Here is a 19,548-nt window from a genome sequence, read left to right as displayed (position 1 = left end):
AACATAGCATTTAAAGAAGAAACAGCGTTGGATAGAAGTTTGACTAAGAGATGGATTTGAAAGTTATAAGCCCAGCTGTATCAGGTGGTTGTCAAATTATCAAGACAACTGGACAAAGTCAAGTATCACGTGGTATTTCATAAGTCATTCGTTTATTCTTCAAAATATTATAATATAATCTACAACGATGCCCTTGACATCACCATCAAGCATCTATATTTACTGAATTTATTTATTCAGCACAGCAATCAGAATAAAAAAAAAAGCAATAAACTCTAAGCCAAACACATAACCCTATTTTTAGTATGTTTATACCGATATCGAGGCTTTGCGGGAAAGCCACACATACTTCAGTATGTGACAACGGACACGCCCCCTATAAAACGAGATCTCAAACCGAAAAAAAAAAAAAAAAACATTCAGTATTCGGTGAAATTTGAAATCTGAATAACTGAATTCTGAAGGAGAAAAGAGTATTACAGAACCGGTTCACAAATAGAAAAGCTAGGGCAACGTACTTTCATTAGTGACATTAATAATATCACATAATAATATATATTTTAAAAAGCACATATTTCAGAATAAACTTCATGCTTTTGCTGGATTAGTAGGCGGTTCAACACGACTTACTGACTGGAAACATCAGAATTTTTTACTGTATTTCTACCAGGAATATTGATGATTTTAAAAATGTATAGTTGAAGCGATTTCGTGATAGACAAGAACTGCATATCATCAGATGCAGAGCGAGAATATTATTGTAATCACGGATAATGTAATTTTGGATGACGTTATCACTTTTATTAAATCTCGATCCGATGTATACAAATACATAGAAAAAAAAATTAATCAGATTTCGGTTGATGTTATCGCTTTTTTGCTTTATCGCAGTTTACCCATCAACAGTACATGCGATTCCATAACAACCCAACTCGTTCTTCAACTCCAACAAGTTATTATTATTGTTGTTGTTGTTGTTACTCGTATATAATTTCTCCCTGATTGGGGGATTCCACTCAGTGACGGGTACTGCTACAAGTACACAGGGTGGTTGTAATGTCTGGTGTTATTGTCGGTCGAGGAAATCTCTGACATCGGTGTTCAGGATTGCAACTTTCTGGAGTTCCTTGTAGGTGTTTTCCCAGAGAATACCTACAAGGAACTCCAGATTCTTTCTTTTGTGCTTTGTAGTTGAGGGCTGACATCCTGCTTGATTCTTTCCAAGATGGCAGGAGCTATTAGGTTCTTCGTGACGATGGTCCTTCTTTGGTCTGCTAATCGCTGTTCGGTGACCTGAATATCCTGGTATCGTTCCAAACACTTAGTATGTAGTCGCCACCTGTACATTGTCGGTCTCAAGCCTGGTTATTTCATAGTATGCTCACATGATGTACGTATTCATTTCAATGCTCCATTTCATGCGTTGGCGTTTCCTTCCTGGGTGGTCACTAGCGCAGTTGCGCAGGAAGCACTTCCAGTTGGCAGGGCTGGATGATCTTGCCCTTCTCTTGTGGTAGCCTTATGTCGGACAGCACAACTTGCTCAACTGTCTTGCTCGGGAGCCTGCCTCCAACTTTTCGAACCGACCCCTCTGCATAAGGCCTGAACGCGAGTGACTTCATTGTGCACCACACTTGATGTAGTATTCATATTATTTCTCTGCGACATCATACCTCTATGGCGGTGGATTTCTTTAGCTTCGGCTTATGTCCAGGGGTTTATTGTCTGTCTCAGCCGTCACTCGGACCGTGGGGAAGGTAAGTTCAATGGGGTGACTTTTGCAATTGTTTTTTTTTATTATCATCATTTAATAATATTATTATTATATCGGTCTCCCAGCATAATAGACCTGCGTTCGCTTCCACCAAGGCTGGATTCCAACCCGGATCCATCAGGCCGGAAGTCCAGTGTCTTAACCACTTATTATTATTATTATTGCTCTTATATTATTTCTCCCTGATTGGGGGTTCCACCTGACAGGTATTGCTAACAAGTACACAGGGTCGTTGTTGTTATGTCTGATGTTACTGTTGGTCGAGGAACTCTCTGACAATCCTACAGGTGTTCAGCTTGTAGGTTGGGGTCTCTAGTATTGCTTGGGGTTCGTACTTGTAGTACTGTACACTTTCTTCAATCAACTGGTATTTCCTTGCTAGCATCTGATGTATTATCGTGGCTACCTCGTCGTGTCTTTGAGTATACTCAGTGTGGATGATCACCTTGCATCCCGGGGTGATGTGTTGGATCGTTTCTGAGGCCAGGTGGCATCGTCGACATGTGCCATCTAACACTCCGGGATCCTTCGGGATGTATTTACTATAAAAAATACATAGCCAAATCCAGTGTTGTACCATTGCTGTCGAGGTAATGCGGTATTGCTGTCGAGGTAATCTGCACCATTGTATTGACTAGGTAATCAACACAATGGTTTTGATTACCTGGTCTTGGATGGCGAGCATGAATCCTTCAGTCTCAGGGAAGAGCGTTCCGCTCTTGAGCCATGCATTGCAAGGAATTTTATCTCTGTGACCCTGATGGAGATCATTGTAGTGTCTGCCATGGAGTGTCTTCTCTGCTCATCTTTCTAGCTTCGTTTGTACCTCCTGGTTGGAGGGGGGGGACTCCCCGCTTAGTTTGAGTGCGGTATACAGCTAGTCTATCTTCCTTATGGCCTAGTGGAGTGCTGCTGTGTGTTCCAGGAAGTAATCCTTCAGGTTCACTATCGCTGTCTTCTATTGTTCAATGGGGTCCATCAGGCCCCTTCCTCCTTCTTCCCGGGCAATTGAAAGTCATTCCACGGCAGCGGAGAGTGCGGTATACAGCTCGTCTATCTTCCTTATGGCCTAGTGGAGTGCTGCTGTGTGTTTCAGGAAGTAATCCTTCAGGTTCACTATCGCTGTCTTCTATTGTTCAATGGGGTCCATCAGGCTCCTTGCTCCTTCCTCCTTCCTCCCGGGCAATTGAAAGTCTCTCCAAGGCAGCTCTCCGTTGGTGTTTGCGGTTCTTGGTCATCATTGTCCTTGTCTTTCTCATGATATCCTCCAGCTCGGTGTTAGTCCAATCTATGACCCCGAAGGAGTATGTTAGCACTGGGACTGCATAGGTGTTTATGGCTTTAACTGTGTTCCCTCCGTTCATCTTTGCTTTTACAGGCTTCTGAGTCTCTGATGGTATTTTTCGGTCAGGCCGGCCTTGATTTCCTTGTGCTATAACTGCTGAGCCTGCATCATCCCTAGTATTGGTTTTCTCCCTCTGCCATGGCTTCATTTGGGTGGACTGCTCTGCCAGGCGCTTGTGTGCGCAAGTGAGCTTCTTGTACCAGTAGTTGTGGACGTTATCTATTCCTGGAGTTCGCCAGTTGTGAGAGTTCTTGATTGTCTGTTTTACTTCTTCTTCCCGAATCTCCCAACCTCTCATTTCTTGTACTTCCTTCGTTTTCTTGCATTCTAGTGCTATCCAGGTGGATCATCTGTTATGTTTTACTTTCCTGCTCCATATGTTTTCCCAGAAATCCTCAATCGTCTTCTTCTCGGGTGGTCCGTTCCCTTGATTCCCGTCTTCTCCGAAATTTCTGTAGAAACCTCCTTGGTCCTCATCGAAGATTCGGTTGTTTGTTTTCCTCTTGGAGCACTCTTTGTATCGGCGTAGTCTCTTGCTGAGTGAAAGGAGGTTCTGCTTCAATGTGTCCAAGTACTCTCCTGTTCTCTGATTTTTTGTCTCATGTGTGCTGTGGACGCTGTCTCTCTTGAGGATGCTTCTCACTTTTCCAATAATTTCTTACTCCTATTGTCCTGTTGGTACTGGGTCAGTTGGCCTATCTTGACTCTTAATTCTTCTGTCTTCTGCTGAAGTCTTCTTTCCCAAGCTGGTGGTTCCTTCTGTTTTTGGTTCTTTTGGTGCTGGTCTCTTGCTTCTCTTCCATTAATTCACGTAATTGCTACAGCATCACAATACATGGCTGTGTGGATGGCCTCCACTGTTGCACCATTGCTGTCGATGTAATGCGGTATTTATGTGCCGATTCATGTGGTCTGTGACTCTCCACAACGTTCTATTCGGCCTCTGCTTCGGTATAGCGTGAGTCTTTGTGGGGTCCATTCCTTCGAATTCTCTTAGTGCCTTCTTCCACTCGTCTTCTATTCTGAATATCATGACCTCGTCTGTTTCCACTTCAGCTGCTGCGGATTGTATTTCCTCTTGCACTTCTGCCTCTCGTTCGGCGGTGGTATGTTCTTCCTCCTCTGGTTCCATATTCTTCATACTTTGTAGTTGATCGCTCACGTCCTGCTTGATTTTTTCCGAGACCTCGCCCTCTTTCTTACAGCCATTCTGTAAAGGACAGTGAATGTCCTGAATATAAAAGAGCATTAGAAACCGCAAGAATAACGACCGCTTATGAGTAATTTGACTCATTACTCTGTACATAATGTAAACAACACCACCTCTCTAAACGGTTCTACGCCAGTTTCGTCTGTGAGGGAGAAAGACCGTCTGAGGATTATGCAGATAAATGGGCAGCGATCTCGGGCAGTAGCTGACGAGATTAGGCTTTCTGCCGAGACAAATTGTATTGACATTGTCGCTATACAAGAGCCTTATTTTGCACGCGTCCAGTCTGGACCACAGTCTAAAATCCTGGGTTACTCCTTAAAAATGAGAATAATACAACCCGTTGATCAGAATCCCAAATCTTGTATATTAATTCTTAATGACTCTTTAGACATCACGGTTCTTCATGGATTTTACACTCAGTTCTCTACCTGCGTTCTTGTCACACACTCCGTAATGAATTTTTACTTAATTTCTCTCTACTGCCCTCCATCGGAGGACTTTAATCACTCTCTTGCTTACCTAGAGACTGTCATAAATACTTTGGGACCGAACAGCAATATATTGATCTCATCGGACGTCAACGCAAAATCAAACTTTTGGCACAGCTCTTCTACAGATGCACGTGCCCTTCTCTTGGAGGAGTTCATAATTAATCATTGTGTTTCAATTCACAACAAGCCTAATCACCCTCATACTTTCTCAAGTTATGCAGGAGAATCTAATATAGATATAACGATGACAAACTCTCACTTCGATTTGCGGCTTACTGACTGGACCGTGTATACGGACTGGTGCACCAGTGACCATAGAGTTATCTATTATATGCTTTCCCCTGATTCTACCGTTCCATCTTCACACACTTTCTCACAGCCAGAATTAATAAGATTTTCCATCAGAAACATTGACTGGAATGCTTTTGACTCTTCCATTCTTCTGGACCTTGACGAACAGAAACTTGCTTCTTTTGAAACCTCACCTATTTCTCATCAAGTGAACTATATTCAAAATGCTATAATAAAAGCGTCATATAAGTCTTCTAGGAAAAAGAGGGTTAACCAGAAGACGTGCTCATGGTGGACGCAGGAGTTATCGCAGTTAAGAAGAGAAGTTCATCGAGCCCGTAGGTACTACCAAAGGCATAGAGACTGGCCCCAAGCCGACGTTAATCGTTTTTACCAGCAGTATTCTTCTTTGAGGAAAAGCTACGTGAAGGCCATTGCCTCTCGAAAGAGTGAAACGTGGATGAATTTCGTTCACACCTCTGGAAATGCTAACCCTTGGGGTCTTCTATACAAGATTGTAAGAGGAAAAACCTCTAGTTCTAACATATTTGGCTCAATTGTGGCAGACTCCGTGGAAACACTGAACTGGCATGATTCTACAAATGCAATCTTAGATGCTCTTTTTCCGTTGGATGATCCTACCTCAGACTTACCTATTCACTCTAAAATCCGATCAGACAATGAATTTTATGTGTCCTCAACAACCACCGAACCTTTTACGTTGGATGAACTGCAGGCTGTCTCCCATAAAGTTAATGTTCAGAAGTGCCCAGGACTAGATCTTATAGAAAACATTTTTATCATCAGAGTCTTGAAATTAAAACCTTACGTTCTTCTAAACTTATTCAACAGATGCCTTCAGGAAGAAACTTTTCCGGAAATTTGGAAGGTCGCTCTAGTTAAGTTGATCAGAAAGCCGGATAAGCCTCCTGGAGCGGCTAGATCGTACAGGCCGATCGCTCTGCTGGCTAACTTGGGTAAATTGCTAGAGCGACTAATGGCCATTAGATTTAATACCCTACTGGTAGAACAGGATCTGCTTTCAAGAAGTCAATATGGGTTCTGTCCCGGGCGTTCCTGCGAGGATGCTCTTGTAGACTTTGTCTCTTCAGTTCAAAACTCGGTACATAAATATACCCTGGCCGTTTTCATCGACTTCGAGGGTGCCTTCGACTCCCTTTGGTGGGAGAGTGTTCTGGAGCGTCTGCGATCGGCTAGGTGCTCCAACCACCTTTACCTTTTAATCCGCAATTATTTTGCCAATAGAACCATAATAGTCAAGGCTAAACATAGCCAAGTATCAAGATCAGTATCTAGAGGGTGCCCACAAGGCTCTATATTGGGTCCTTTTACATGGAACATGGTGCTGCAGCAGTGGCTCTCCCGATATTTCGGTAACGTCAAAATAATAGCGTATGCAGACGATCTCACCATCTTGGTAAATGGTAACTCTAGGGCCGATCTGGAAAATACCGCAAATTTTGTTCTCCGGGATCTCTACGATTGGACTGTGGCCAATAAGCTTAAAATCAGCTTGTCAAAAACAAAGATGATGATTCTTGGATCAAAGTTGGATATCACTCGTCCTCCGTTGGTCAAGATCAACAACATTCGTCTCCCCATAGTTAAAGAGTACAAGGTTCTAGGAGTGGTAATTGATTCCAGTCTCAATTTTATTCCTCATTTGACAAACTTATCATCTAAAATACGTAGATTTACTGGTGTAATTGTTAGGGTGTCCCGTGTTGAATGGGGGCTCTCCAGAAAAACTTTAAGGATTTATTACAATGCAGTTTTCCTCCCTCTAATCACGTATGCTGCCGGTGCATGGTTTCACAGGGCACGGCTCAAACACTTCATTACAAAACTCGCCTCATTGCAGAGAACCATTTTGCGGTGTTTAGTTAAGGCATGCAGGACAGTCTCGACGCAAATACGTAGATTTACTGGTGTAATTGTTAGGGTGTCCCGTGTTGAATGGGGGCTCTCCAGAAAAACTTTAAGGATTTATTACAATGCAGTTTTCCTCCCTCTAATCACGTATGCTGCCGGTGCATGGTTTCACAGGGCACGGCTCAAACACTTCATTACAAAACTCGCCTCATTGCAGAGAACCATTTTGCGAATTCATTACAAGTACTAGCCGGAACATTACCTTTAGACTTGCAAGTTACTTATAGAGGCTTTTTATACAGACTGAAAAGGCAGATTGAGACCGAATTTCTTGGAATAACCATCAACCTTCAAGAAGATGCTAAAAGAGAAAGAAGGAGACTGGGGAACAAGTTAGTAAACATTTGGCAGTCTCGATGGGATACAGCTCCCGTTGGTGCAACAACGAGAAAATTTATACCACAAGTTTCATTTCTCCTTGATAAACGTGTTCGATTGTGGTTCTGTATGGACATATTCACGTCGTACCTGTTGACAGGACATGGATCGATGAACCAGAGTCTTCTTAGGTTCAATTTATCACAAAGAGACCTCTGTTCGTGTGGATCACCAGAGAGTTGGGATCACATCTTGTTTCATTGCTCCCTGTATGACGATCTCAGACTTCCTCTTCAAGCACTTACTAATTTTCAATCAGGACAGGAGTCGTCTCTGCTTCAAAGCTCGGAGTCATTTCAGATTCTTCAGGCTTTCGCTCAAGGCGTATTTCTTCGAAGGCGTTCAGTGTCGACAGATCTCAACAGGATGCAGCACAATGGTCCTGCTGATTAGATCTCCTTTAATAATACATAAACTCAAATCCTCAAGAAATGAAAATTTTCCTCGGCCTGCAGACAAAATTAAGTGCTTTCTTCCTTTTTTTTTTTTTTAAATTTTATTTATTTATTTATTTTTATTTTTTAATTTTATTTATTTTATTATTTAGTTACATAAATGTTTTATTTTAATAATTTTGGTTCCAAATCCAGCACTACGGGTGATCTTTTTTTTTTTTTTTTTTTTTTTTTCCCCCTCTGGAATGGGCCCCCAGAGGATCCTGGCCTACCTTCTGACAACATTAGGTGAGTCAGAGTCTCTCTTGAGACAGTACGTGCTTTACATGGACTGGCCCACCTTCCCGTGGTGTGGACGAGTACCCAGAATCATCTGTCCAGGTGACTGATGCTTCTGGGTAGCCAAGCGGCCAAAACAGAACAACAAAACACACACATAATACACACAAACCGACGTCACACACATATCTGGCCCATTTGTAGTGCTACTGTTCTTCACAGAGATACGAGGCGGAGTTGAACAAACGTTCTAGGAGCCGCCCTTTACATATACACATGTCCACATGTCGCCCTCTTTCTTCTGCTTACCTTCTTTCTTCACCTCAATCTCTCACCCCTTCTCCTATTTCAAAAAGAAAGAGAAGAGGAAGAAAAAAAAAATTTTTTTATTTATTTATTTATTATTTTTTTTTATTATTATTATTTTTATTTTATTTTATTATTATTATTATTTTTTTTATTTTTTATTTTGGCTCTCCCTGGGAAGCTCAGGCTAACCCCAGGGTCGGCCAGCCAGAGTTCTCTTCCCACATACCTGGTCCGGCTCCCAGTGCCAGTGACGGTAACTAGCGGTCTGTGGTGTTCCACGGACCCTAGGCTAAGCGACCAGATGAACAACATAACCCGCACTAAGCAAACATGAACATACACTAACATATGCTATCTGGCCTTGACAGTACTGCACTGTCTTACTTCACAAGAGATTCAAATGCGGAGTTGTGCGAAAGCACCGGTGCCGCTTGTCAAAAAACACTATGTCACTATGTCACTATGCAAGGGCTATTAGTCTGCGTGGGTAGCACAGTGGTATCGTCACCGTCCTCCCCACACCGGGTGGAAAAGGCCCGGGTTCGAATCCCGTCGATGACGCGAGGAACTTTAGTGGGCTTTTTTCACTCCGTGGCTGAGTTAGTCGGTCTCAGGCATAGATAGCAAGGTTTTTTCCCTCAGAAACTGGGGTTTTTTCGTCCAGAAAAACATGCAAATCGACCAGAGAACACACTCAATTTACAGACACGAATATGGGTTAATGTAATCATTTATGGGTAACCCTAATATAGTAATTTGATCTTTTTTTTTGCAGGGGCTATTAGATTCTTCTTGACGATGGTCCTTCTCTGGTCCGCTATTCGCTGTTCGGTGACCTGAATATCCGGGAATTATTCCAGCCACTTGGTATGTAGTCTTCCCGTTTAAGTTGTCATTTCGGTTTCCAGCTTCGTTATTTCGTAGTATTCTTGCATGATGTAGGTATTCATTTCGATGCTCCATTTCATAGGTTGGCGTGTTCTCCCTTCCTGGGTGGTCACTAGCGCACTTGGCCAGGAAGCACTTCCTGCGCAACTGCGCAAAGCACATCCTGCGACTTATTATTATTATTATTATTATTATTATTATTAGCCATATGGTGCAAGGAAATCTGAGGCTTTTGCTGCACCAGCTAAAAAAAAATTTCTGAGTTACCCCTGAGAGAGAGAATCAGAGAGAGAGAGAGAAAGAAATAGTAGGGAATCGCCAAGAAAGAGAAGAATGATGATATCCAGCTCAGGACCTGAGTGTGCCAAGCCCGTACCTCACCAGATGTGAAACCCCCGGGGGGGGATATTGCGATCTTCAAATTAATAATGGCGCCCACCCATTCTAGCGTGAAATTTAGTTTATACGGTTTACTCACTGTAGTTATTATTATTGTTATTATTATTATTATTATTACTAGCCATATAGTGCAAGGAAGCCTGAGGCTTATGCTGCACCAGCTAAAAAAAAAATTTTCAAGTTATACAGAGAGAGAGAGAGAGAGAGGGAGAGGGAAGTAGAAGGGAATCACCAAGAAGAGAAGAATGATGGTATCCAGCTCAGGACCCTGGGTGTGCCAAGCCCATACTCACCAGATGTGAGCCCCTGGGGTTAATAATAGTACCTGTGTTGGAAGAAGTTTATACATATAGAAGGAATACAAAATAACAAATTGTTGATTTTGTGAGATTGATATTTACCTTAATAAGATTGGTAGTAGCTTGGGAATCATAGATATATTGTTTGTGCTGATCTGACAATAATACTAGCTGGTTTTCAAGTAATCATAATCATAATTTACTATTTGTTGAATTATTTTCTAGTGTCAATATTAAATTGAATTAAGTAAAGAATGGTAGCTTTCCTACTAACCCGTGTTTAATCAATATAAATTAATCTGAACTGGAATTAATCTAATTGTTCAAACTTAAAGTAATTTCTAAAATGGAGGGAAATAATATGAACTCTAAGGATTTAACATCTGGAGTTGGCGGAGAACCTAATGGATCATGGTTACTTCCACCTAAAATCCCTCAGGATCAAACAGAAATATGGTCAGTTTGTTTATTCCAGATCAATTAATCAAAGTCAATTAGGACCACATAGTGGTCTCATATCGCAGGATAAGGAAGTGATTTAGGAATCAGCTGGGCCTGATGATATTGGAAGTAGTCCTGTAAATGAAGATAATAATGTTAATACCTAAAATGAAGTTGCTACAAATACTAATGCATTGGAAAACGTTCAAGATGTCTCATCAATGTACGGGGGAATTTCTAAAATGTGCAAGGATATCATGGGTTTTCTTTAAGAGGATACTAATAAAGTTACTAAGAAAGCTGGTGATATCATTATGGATAAGTGGACTAAGTGGAAACTGTTGCTACAGCTTTGCTGATTGAAAATGAAAGGCTTAAGGCTATAAATGATGAGTTTATCAAACGTTCTTAGCTTTCGGAGCAAACCTTTTCCGGCTGTGACAGACGAGATTGAAAAGCAAATATCTGTAAGAACTGAGGTAGGAAACGTTAGGTATGAGCGTGATATTTTGTATCAGCCAAGGCAAGCATTAAGGAAATCATAAGCTGATGTGGATCTCAGTCTCCTGGCAGAGTTTGTAGTGCTGGGGAAAATGTTATGATACTTAGAGCTACGGATAAAAGTGATTATAAATCTAGTATGGATGTGAGGAATGCTGTGGCAAGCACCTTAAAAATTGAATTTAAAGCAATAAAAGTTAAATCAATGTGGCTAGTGCGCAATACAGGTGTTCTTGAGACAGCTACAAAAGCTGATCTGGCTAGTGTTTCGGCGTCAGAATTCCTCGAGTCTTCTGGAATTGCTGCAGCAGTTCCAAAGAAGGAGGATTCTTCTATGATAATCTATGATGTTCCGAAGGAATTGAGTCAAGATGAATTTTTAGAAGAATTACATTGTAAGAACCCTGAGGAGTATAATATTTCTTTGTAGCAGGTTAAAAAGGATTTAGTTTTCAGATTTACAGTTATATTAAGAAATTCTGAGACAGCTCATTGAGTAATTAGTTTATCACCTAAATTATATAAATGCATTTCAACATTGGACAGATTATATCTGTCTGTAAACTCTTACCGGCATAAACCATTTACGATAGTGTCAAAATGTTTTTTGCGCCAAGGATATGGTCACACTACCAAATACTGTTTGCAAAAATCACCTTCATGTGGTCATTGTACTATAGGAGGGCATGATTTAGCCGAATGTCCAAATGAAGACAAGGACCCTTGGTGTATTAATTGTCAAAGAAAGAAAATAGATTCAAGTCATTCGGTCAGAGATGTCAGATGTGCTGAGTATTTGCGCCCACGTTAGCTAGTAAAGACTACGGCATTACATCAGTAATATGGCTGATAACAATCATGTTGTTAATCTAGGTCACGATGAGTGAGATGCGTCAGATAATTTTATGCAAATTGGTGATGTAAACAATATTCAAATAAGGATATTGCAAATAAATGTCATCGTTCAAAAGTGGTAGCAGATGAGATTAGCATTAGTAGAGGCATATGATGGAAGAAAGCAAGCTTATGCAGCATCAGCCAAAAAAAAAAAAAAAAACTTCCACTTCACCCCTCCGTTCATTCGAAATACCTGTCTAGCTGAGAGTTAAATTTATTTAGGCTATCAACCTCCACAACAAGGGATGGAAGTCTGTTCCACCAACCAACTACCCGCTGGCTAAAGGCAAATTTCAGCACATCTATCCTACATCTGTCTTTCCTCAATTTCTATTTATGCCCTCTCAGATGATTATTCTGAGCAAGAAGAAGAATCCCAACAGCATTGAGCATGCTCATACCATTCAAAGCTTCATAAACCTCTATCAGATCACCTCGCCGGTGACTAGTCTCCAGACACTGTAATTTGCAGAACTTAAGCCTTTCTTAGTAAGACCAACCCTTTGTTCCATTCACTAATCTTGTTATTATTATTATTATTATTATTATTATTATTATTATTATTATTATTATTATTATTAGCCATATGGTGCAAGGAAGCCAGCGGCTGATGCTGCACCAGCCAAAAAAAAAAAAAAAATCCGCATTACACTGAGAGAGAGAGAGAGAGAGAGAGAGAGAGAGAGAGAGAGAGAGAGAGAGAGAGAGAGAGAGAGAAAAGTAGAATGGAATCACCAAGAAAGAGAAGAATGATTATATCGCTCAGGACCCTGGGTTTTCCAAGCGCATACTGACCAGATTTGAGCCCCTGGGGTCCCTTCTTTGTACTCGTTCCAGCAGCTCTACATCCTTCTTGAAATGAGACCTCCAGACCTGTATACAGTACTCAAGGTGTGGCCTGACCATTGCCTTATACAAGAGAATAATCACTTCCTTATCCCTGCTAGAAAAATTCCTGTATATCATTGACAAGACACCATGAGCTACTCTTGCAGACCGCCTGCACTGCTCAGAGAACTTCATATCTGCCTGGACAATTACCCCGAGGTCCTTTTCATTCTTTTCCACTGTCAGTGTAGTACCACAGAGTTGATACGTTGGTCTGGGGTTGCTGTTTCTCATATGTAGTACTTTACATTTGTCAATGTTAAACTTCATTTGCCACCTCTATGCCCATCTGCTCAACCTTTCCTGATCCTGTTGCAGCAGCATAGCGTCAGTAGTGTCCTTAACAACCCTCCCAACCTTTGTATCGTTGGCAAACTTGGACATTAAGTTTGATATACCATCATCAATATTATTTATAAATAAAGAAAACAATAACGGACCCAACACTGAACCCCGAGGGACTCCACTAATAATATTAGTCCACGATGAGCAGTGTCCATTGAATACCACTCTCTGTCTTCTCCCCCTCAACTACCCCTTTATCCATAGCAGTAATTTGCCTGCAATACCACACTGCTCCAATTTGTGCAGCAGTCTTCTCTGTGCAACAGCATCAAAAGCCTTTCTAAGATCCAAGTATATAATATCAAAGTTATTCCCTGCATCCAGCTCTTTTGTGACTGCATCATAGTATTGAATCAAATTGATCAGGCAAGACTTCCCCTTAACAAAACCATGCTGTGTCTGAGCTATAACTGAAGTCTTGTCTAGATGATCCTGCAGTGCTTCTTTAACCAGTGCCCCCATTAATTTTCCAGGAACAGAAGTTAAACTAACAGGTCTATAATTACTTGTGTTGCCCTTTGATCCTCCTTTGTGAATTGGGGTCACATTTACACATCTCCAGTCCATGGGTACTTCCCCTGTGTCCAAGGAAGCTCTCATAATTATGGCTAAGGGTTTGCTTACTTCCTTTACTGCCTCCTTTAATATAACTGGATAGAGCCCATCCACCCCAGGTGCATTTCTTGTATTTATCCTCAACAATTTCTCCTCCACTTTACTCTCAGTTATTACAAGATTCTCTAGCTTACTGCCAGAGTTGAATACACCTCTGGCATTCCCCTCGCTGAATAACTCCTCTTGTGTGAATTATTATTATTATTATTATTATTATTATTATCATTAGCCATATGGTGCAAGGAAGCCTGAGGCTTATACTGCATCAGCCAAAAAAATTTTTTTTTTTTTTAACCCTGAGAGAGAGAGAGAGAGAGAGAACAAGGGTCAGAAGTAAAAGGGAATCACCAAGAAAAAGAAGAATGATGATATCCAGCTCAGGACCCTGGGTGTGCCATGCCCATACTCACCAGATGTGAGCCCCTGGGGTCGATGCAAAATATTCATTCAGTTTGTTAGCTACCTGAGCAGGATCATCAACAGTTGACCCATCAATATCAAGTGGACCAATCTGATTCATCCCCTTCCTTCTAGAGTTTACATAAGTAAAGAACTCTTTGCTGTTTTTCTTTGCATCATTTTCCAAAAAGATTTCTCATAATCTGCCTTTGCCTGCGTAACCTCCTTTGTGACTTGGTTACAGACCAGCTTATATCTATCATAGGCTTCTGTGTCACGTGTTAATTTCTATGTATCCGATGTATTTTTTTTTCTCTGCCATGTATCTCATTAGTTTATCTGACATCCATTTAGGCCTAAACCTTGAACAATATTTCTTGGTTGGTATGTAAAGCCTAGTAGCTTCCATGATATTTCAGTAGATTTCAATAGATTCTTTGAATGCTTCCCATTTTGAATTTGCTGTTGGTAACATCATCAGTTGGTACTACTGTATAGAATTTAAATATTGTCTCAGACCATCGTAGTCGCCTTTACAAAAGCAATAACCCTCCCCTTTATCCCTGATGGCAGTTACTTCTTTGAGTAAATCCCACTTCAGCACACTGTGATCACTGCCACCTAGTGGTTCATTTACCTGCAGAATCTTAATGCATGAAGAATCACTACAGATAATCAAATCAAGTATATTACTCCTTCTAGTTGCCTCCCGAACATGCTGATGTAGAAAACAATCATCCAATAAATCCACAAAAGCTTTGCTAGTGTGTGAGTGACCAACCCACAAATTCCAGTCCATAAGTGGGAAATTAAAATCCCCCATTATAAGACTCTCTGATTTACTGGCCCACTCTATTTCCCTGTACATTTTCTTATTATACACAACAGAGTCATTTGGCCTATAGCACACTCCTACCCTCAATTTTGATCTCCCAATTCTTATGTCACACCAAAATGAGTCGACACTGCACTGTCCAGCGATGTCGACTGGCTTCAGTTCCTTGGATTTTATGTGTTTCTTAACTAATAGCATAACCCCTCCTCCCTTCCTATCCTGTCTATCCTTTCTGTAGACTTCGTACTCCCCAAATTCCAGTGCTGCATTCCTTATATCTGTGTGACACCACGTCTCTGATATTCCAACAATATCCGCCTTTGATGCTTTGACAAATACCTCATATTGATAAAAACATTTATTTACCAAACTCCTAGCATTGGTGTATATGCAAGTATACATGCAGCTGTTCCTATTCTTAGCTACCCTAACACAACCCATGTGTTTACTTGTACCGCAATGACTCCCAGCAGTCTCTGATATACCCTCCATCTTTTTTTGCCCGGCTGCTGCTCATTCCCATAGAAGCAATGCAAGAATCACTTTCACCTCTGCCAGTGGCTACTGTTAATCTATTTTTCCTTGTATCCGCCCAAGCTAGCAGTTTTCCGACCCACATAACACTGCCTCGATAGCATCAGCAAATAATCTTGCACCCTTTCTATTTAAGTGAATCCCAACCCTGTAGAAGCAGTCTCTCCTGTTAACAAGTACAGACCAGGCAGAAAAAAATTCTACCCCTTGAGCCTTGCACAATCTTTCCAGGGCCGAATTGATCCACAAGGCTCTTATCATAACAAGTACAGTGACCTGACCTGTACTTCTTAAGTAATTCTGCCGGTCTCCGGTAGAATTACTTAACAAGTACAACGTGTACAACTGTATCACCTTTTGTGCCCTTAAAAGATGATATCCGCTCTACAACGTCATCAACCTTTGCCCCTAGCAGACATACCCTGGTCCTGTTCCACCTATCCTTTTTACAAAAAAAAAAAAAAAAAAAAAATCAATTTATTATTTTAGGGTTGCCCGTAATTAAATACATTAACCCGTATTTTGTATCTGTAAATTGCATATGTTCTATGGTTGATTTGCCTGTTTTGCTGGACGAAAAAACTCAAGTTACTGGGGAGAAAAACCTTGCTATCTACGCCTGAGACCAACTAACTCAGCCACGGAGTGAAAAAAGCCCACTAAAGTTCCTCGCGTCATCGACGGGTTTCGAACCCAGGCCTTTTCCACCCGGTGTGGGGTGGAAGGCGACGATACCACTGTTGTACGCGCGCAGACTTCCTTTTTACAAAGCATGTTCCCCGTTTCCCTGACAATAGAGTCACCAACAACTACTAGTTCCTGTGGGACCAGCGGATTCTGCCTTGGGGGTTGCCACTGTGTTGCGTGATGACCAAGTGCAAACTCTGGCGTTGATGTGGGCAGCTGAGAGCCTGATGGGCCTCTCAATTTAGATCCTTCGAGGGCATCCACCCTGTTCTTCAAGCTCTCATATAGGCCCATAACAACGTTGAGTTGTCGCCTGATTTCGTTAGACTCCTTGCATCGCGCAGACTCAAAGAAATCCACCATGGCAATATCATGTCCCGTACCCGATTGCTCCACAAACATCATGCAAGCAGTGGATTTTAAAAGGCTGTGATTCAGTGGGCAACGGCCCCCCCCCCCCTCAGTTCTCCTCTACGCCACAGCACTCCCATTAGCTTGAGCCTTTTGCTTTGCTGCTCTGGTCTGAGTTATGATTTTGATTTAATTTTAATAAAATTTCAATTTCAGTACAAAAGTATAATCCTAAACTGATATCCCACACAGTTATAACGCTATATATATTTTCAGTATCTAGTATTTCCTACGAGTTCCGTTTATATAACTTCCGCATCAAGTTATGTGTTAATTAATTATGTTACGTTTAATCTAAGTCGTTATATGTATTTAGTTAAAAGTACAATTTAATTGACAACGAAGTTTAACAAAATTAATAGATTTTGCTGATTAATTTACAATATTATATTATATATTATACTATACTATGCTATACTATACTATACTATACTAACGCTATCTAGTTCGGGATATAACGTTGTATCGTATAACAATGGCGCAAGTTACGAACGGTAAATATAGGGACACTTAAGTATTAATTAACTTCCAAATCTCACTGTCTCAATTCAGAATAAACTAACGATCCTGACTAGGTCTATAAGCTACTTATAGAAAATAATTTGATGTAGCTGAAGAAAAGGAAGTGAATTTGGTATCAATCCCAGAACAGTATTGGGCTATAATTCAATCCGATCAGAAATCTAGAACATTAAGATATCCTTTATATTCACGAGTAATACACTCTGTGCTATATGAGCTTAAGACGGGTAATGTAATTTTCAATATAGAATTAGATGTAGTGATAGTGTATGGTTTATGTAATTCATACGCTACTTGTGTAATGATCGCTTCGGTTTCAATCCGGTTTTATCTCATATCTGCGTATTGCTCTTCTATGTATTTTAATAATTTTTTTAGACTCTTGAAGCATACTTTAGTAATATTAACGCCACATAATGTAATTATAACAACTGATGCTAATGTCAAATTTAGCTTTTGGTTTAGTTCAATAACTGATACGAGGGGTTTGATTAATTATGAAAGTTTATTATGAAAAAAAATATTATGAAAGCAACCTTAGAGTCATGGGAGGTCCCCATGGACTGGAGATGTTCAAATGTATCCCCAATTCATAAAGGGGATTCAAAGCGTGACACAAATATTTATGGAACTGTTAGTTTAACTTCTGTTCCTGGGAAAATAATGGAGTCACTGTTTATAGAGGTGATACTGGATCATCTAGACAAGACAGCAATAATAGTTCAGATACAGCATGCATTTGTTAAGGGGAAGTCTTGTCTGACCAATTTGAATGGATACCACGATGTGGTCACGAAGGAACTGGATGCTAAAAATTCTTTTGATATCATATACTTGGATTCCAGTAAAGCTTTTGATACTGTTGAACATGGAAGACTGCTGTACAAATTGGAGTCGTATGGCATTAAGGGCAAGTTACGGCAATGGATAAAGGGATGGTTGAGTGGGAGACGGCAGAGAGTGGTAATAAATGGACACTGCTCTATGTGGGGTAATGTTATTAGCGGACTCCCCTAGGGTTCGGTCCTGGGCCCATTATTGTTTTGTGTGTTTATAAATGATATTGATGAAGATATATCAGACTTAATGTCCAAGTTTGCAGATGATACAAAGGTTGGCAGGTTTGTTAATGACACTCAAGGACAGTATGCCATGGCAACAGGATCTAGAAAAGTTAGACAGATGGTCTGAAAAATGGAAACTAAAGTTTAACATTGAGAAATGCAAAATACTGCCTATGGGTAGCAGTAACCCAAGAGAAACGTGCCAACTCTGTAGTACAACAATCATGGAGGTGGATTATGAAAAAGACCTGAGGGTTATTGCGTAGTCAGATATGGAATTCTCTGAGCAGTGCAGATGGGCAGCCAGAGCAGGTCATTGAGTTTTGTCAATGATATATAGGAATTTTTCTAGCAGAGACAAGGAGGTGATTATCCCCTTGTAGAAGGCAATGGTCAGGCCACACCTTGTGTACTGTATACAAGTCTGGAAGCCTCATTTTAGGAAGAATGTGTAGAGTTGCTAGAACGAGTACAGAGAAGGGCATCGAGATTGGTGAGAGGAGCAAAGGTGTGCGCTTACGAAGAAAGGCTTAAGTTCTGCAAGGTGCAGCATGTGGAGACTGGGCACCGGCGAGGTGATTTGATTGAGGTGTATAAGGCCTTGAATGGTTTGAGCAGGCTTAATGACGGGATAGTTCCGCTTGCTCAGACTAAGAACCTGAGGGGGCATAGATTCAAATTGAGGAAAAACAGTTGTAGAATAGATGTGCGTAAGTTTGACTTTAGCGAACGGGTAGTTGATTGCTGTAACAGGCTTCCATCTCTTGTGGAAGTTGATAGCTGAAATAAATTTAAAGCTGAAGTAGACAAACATTTGGAGTGACTGGATGGGAAGGGAAATGAAATGGAATGGTTTTTTTTTTTTTTTTTGGCTGATGCTGTATAAGCTTGCTTTCTTGCATCAAATGCTTCAACTAGTGCTAATTCTAATATTAGGGTAGTTTGTTCATAACGGCCTCCGTAGCCGAGTGGTCAAGTGCAGGAGCACATACCATTTGAGTAGACCGGGGTTCAAGCTTCGGACTGCTAAATATGGTCGATCTGTCAATCTGCACTCGACCAGCGTGGAAAAAGTATGGTCCAATTCCCTCAACATGAATTGTTGAAGAGGCTTCCATCCTACATTGGGTTGATAATGGTTGCAGTTCATCTTTTTTTTTTTTTTTAGTTTGTTTATATCGTTGTTACCTAGAGATGAGGAAGAAATGTTGGAAGGCGCCGGTCCCTTCCCACACTCTTTCTGATCGATCTGTACAACTCGCTTGTGTGATCGATCTGTTCAATCTGCTTCTGTGACCGTTCCTTAACGTCAGCTTATTGCATTGTCATTCGTAATCATGACATTTCAATCGAAATTTACCCTGGGGCTTACATCTGGTGAGTATGGGCTTGGCT

The sequence above is a fragment of the Mastigoproctus giganteus genome, chromosome 7 (genome assembly GCF_048544385.1).
Source record: "Mastigoproctus giganteus isolate SK-2022 chromosome 7, ASM4854438v1, whole genome shotgun sequence".
NCBI lineage: Eukaryota > Metazoa > Arthropoda > Arachnida > Uropygi > Thelyphonidae > Mastigoproctus > Mastigoproctus giganteus.
This window is presented reverse-complemented; position numbering follows the sequence as displayed.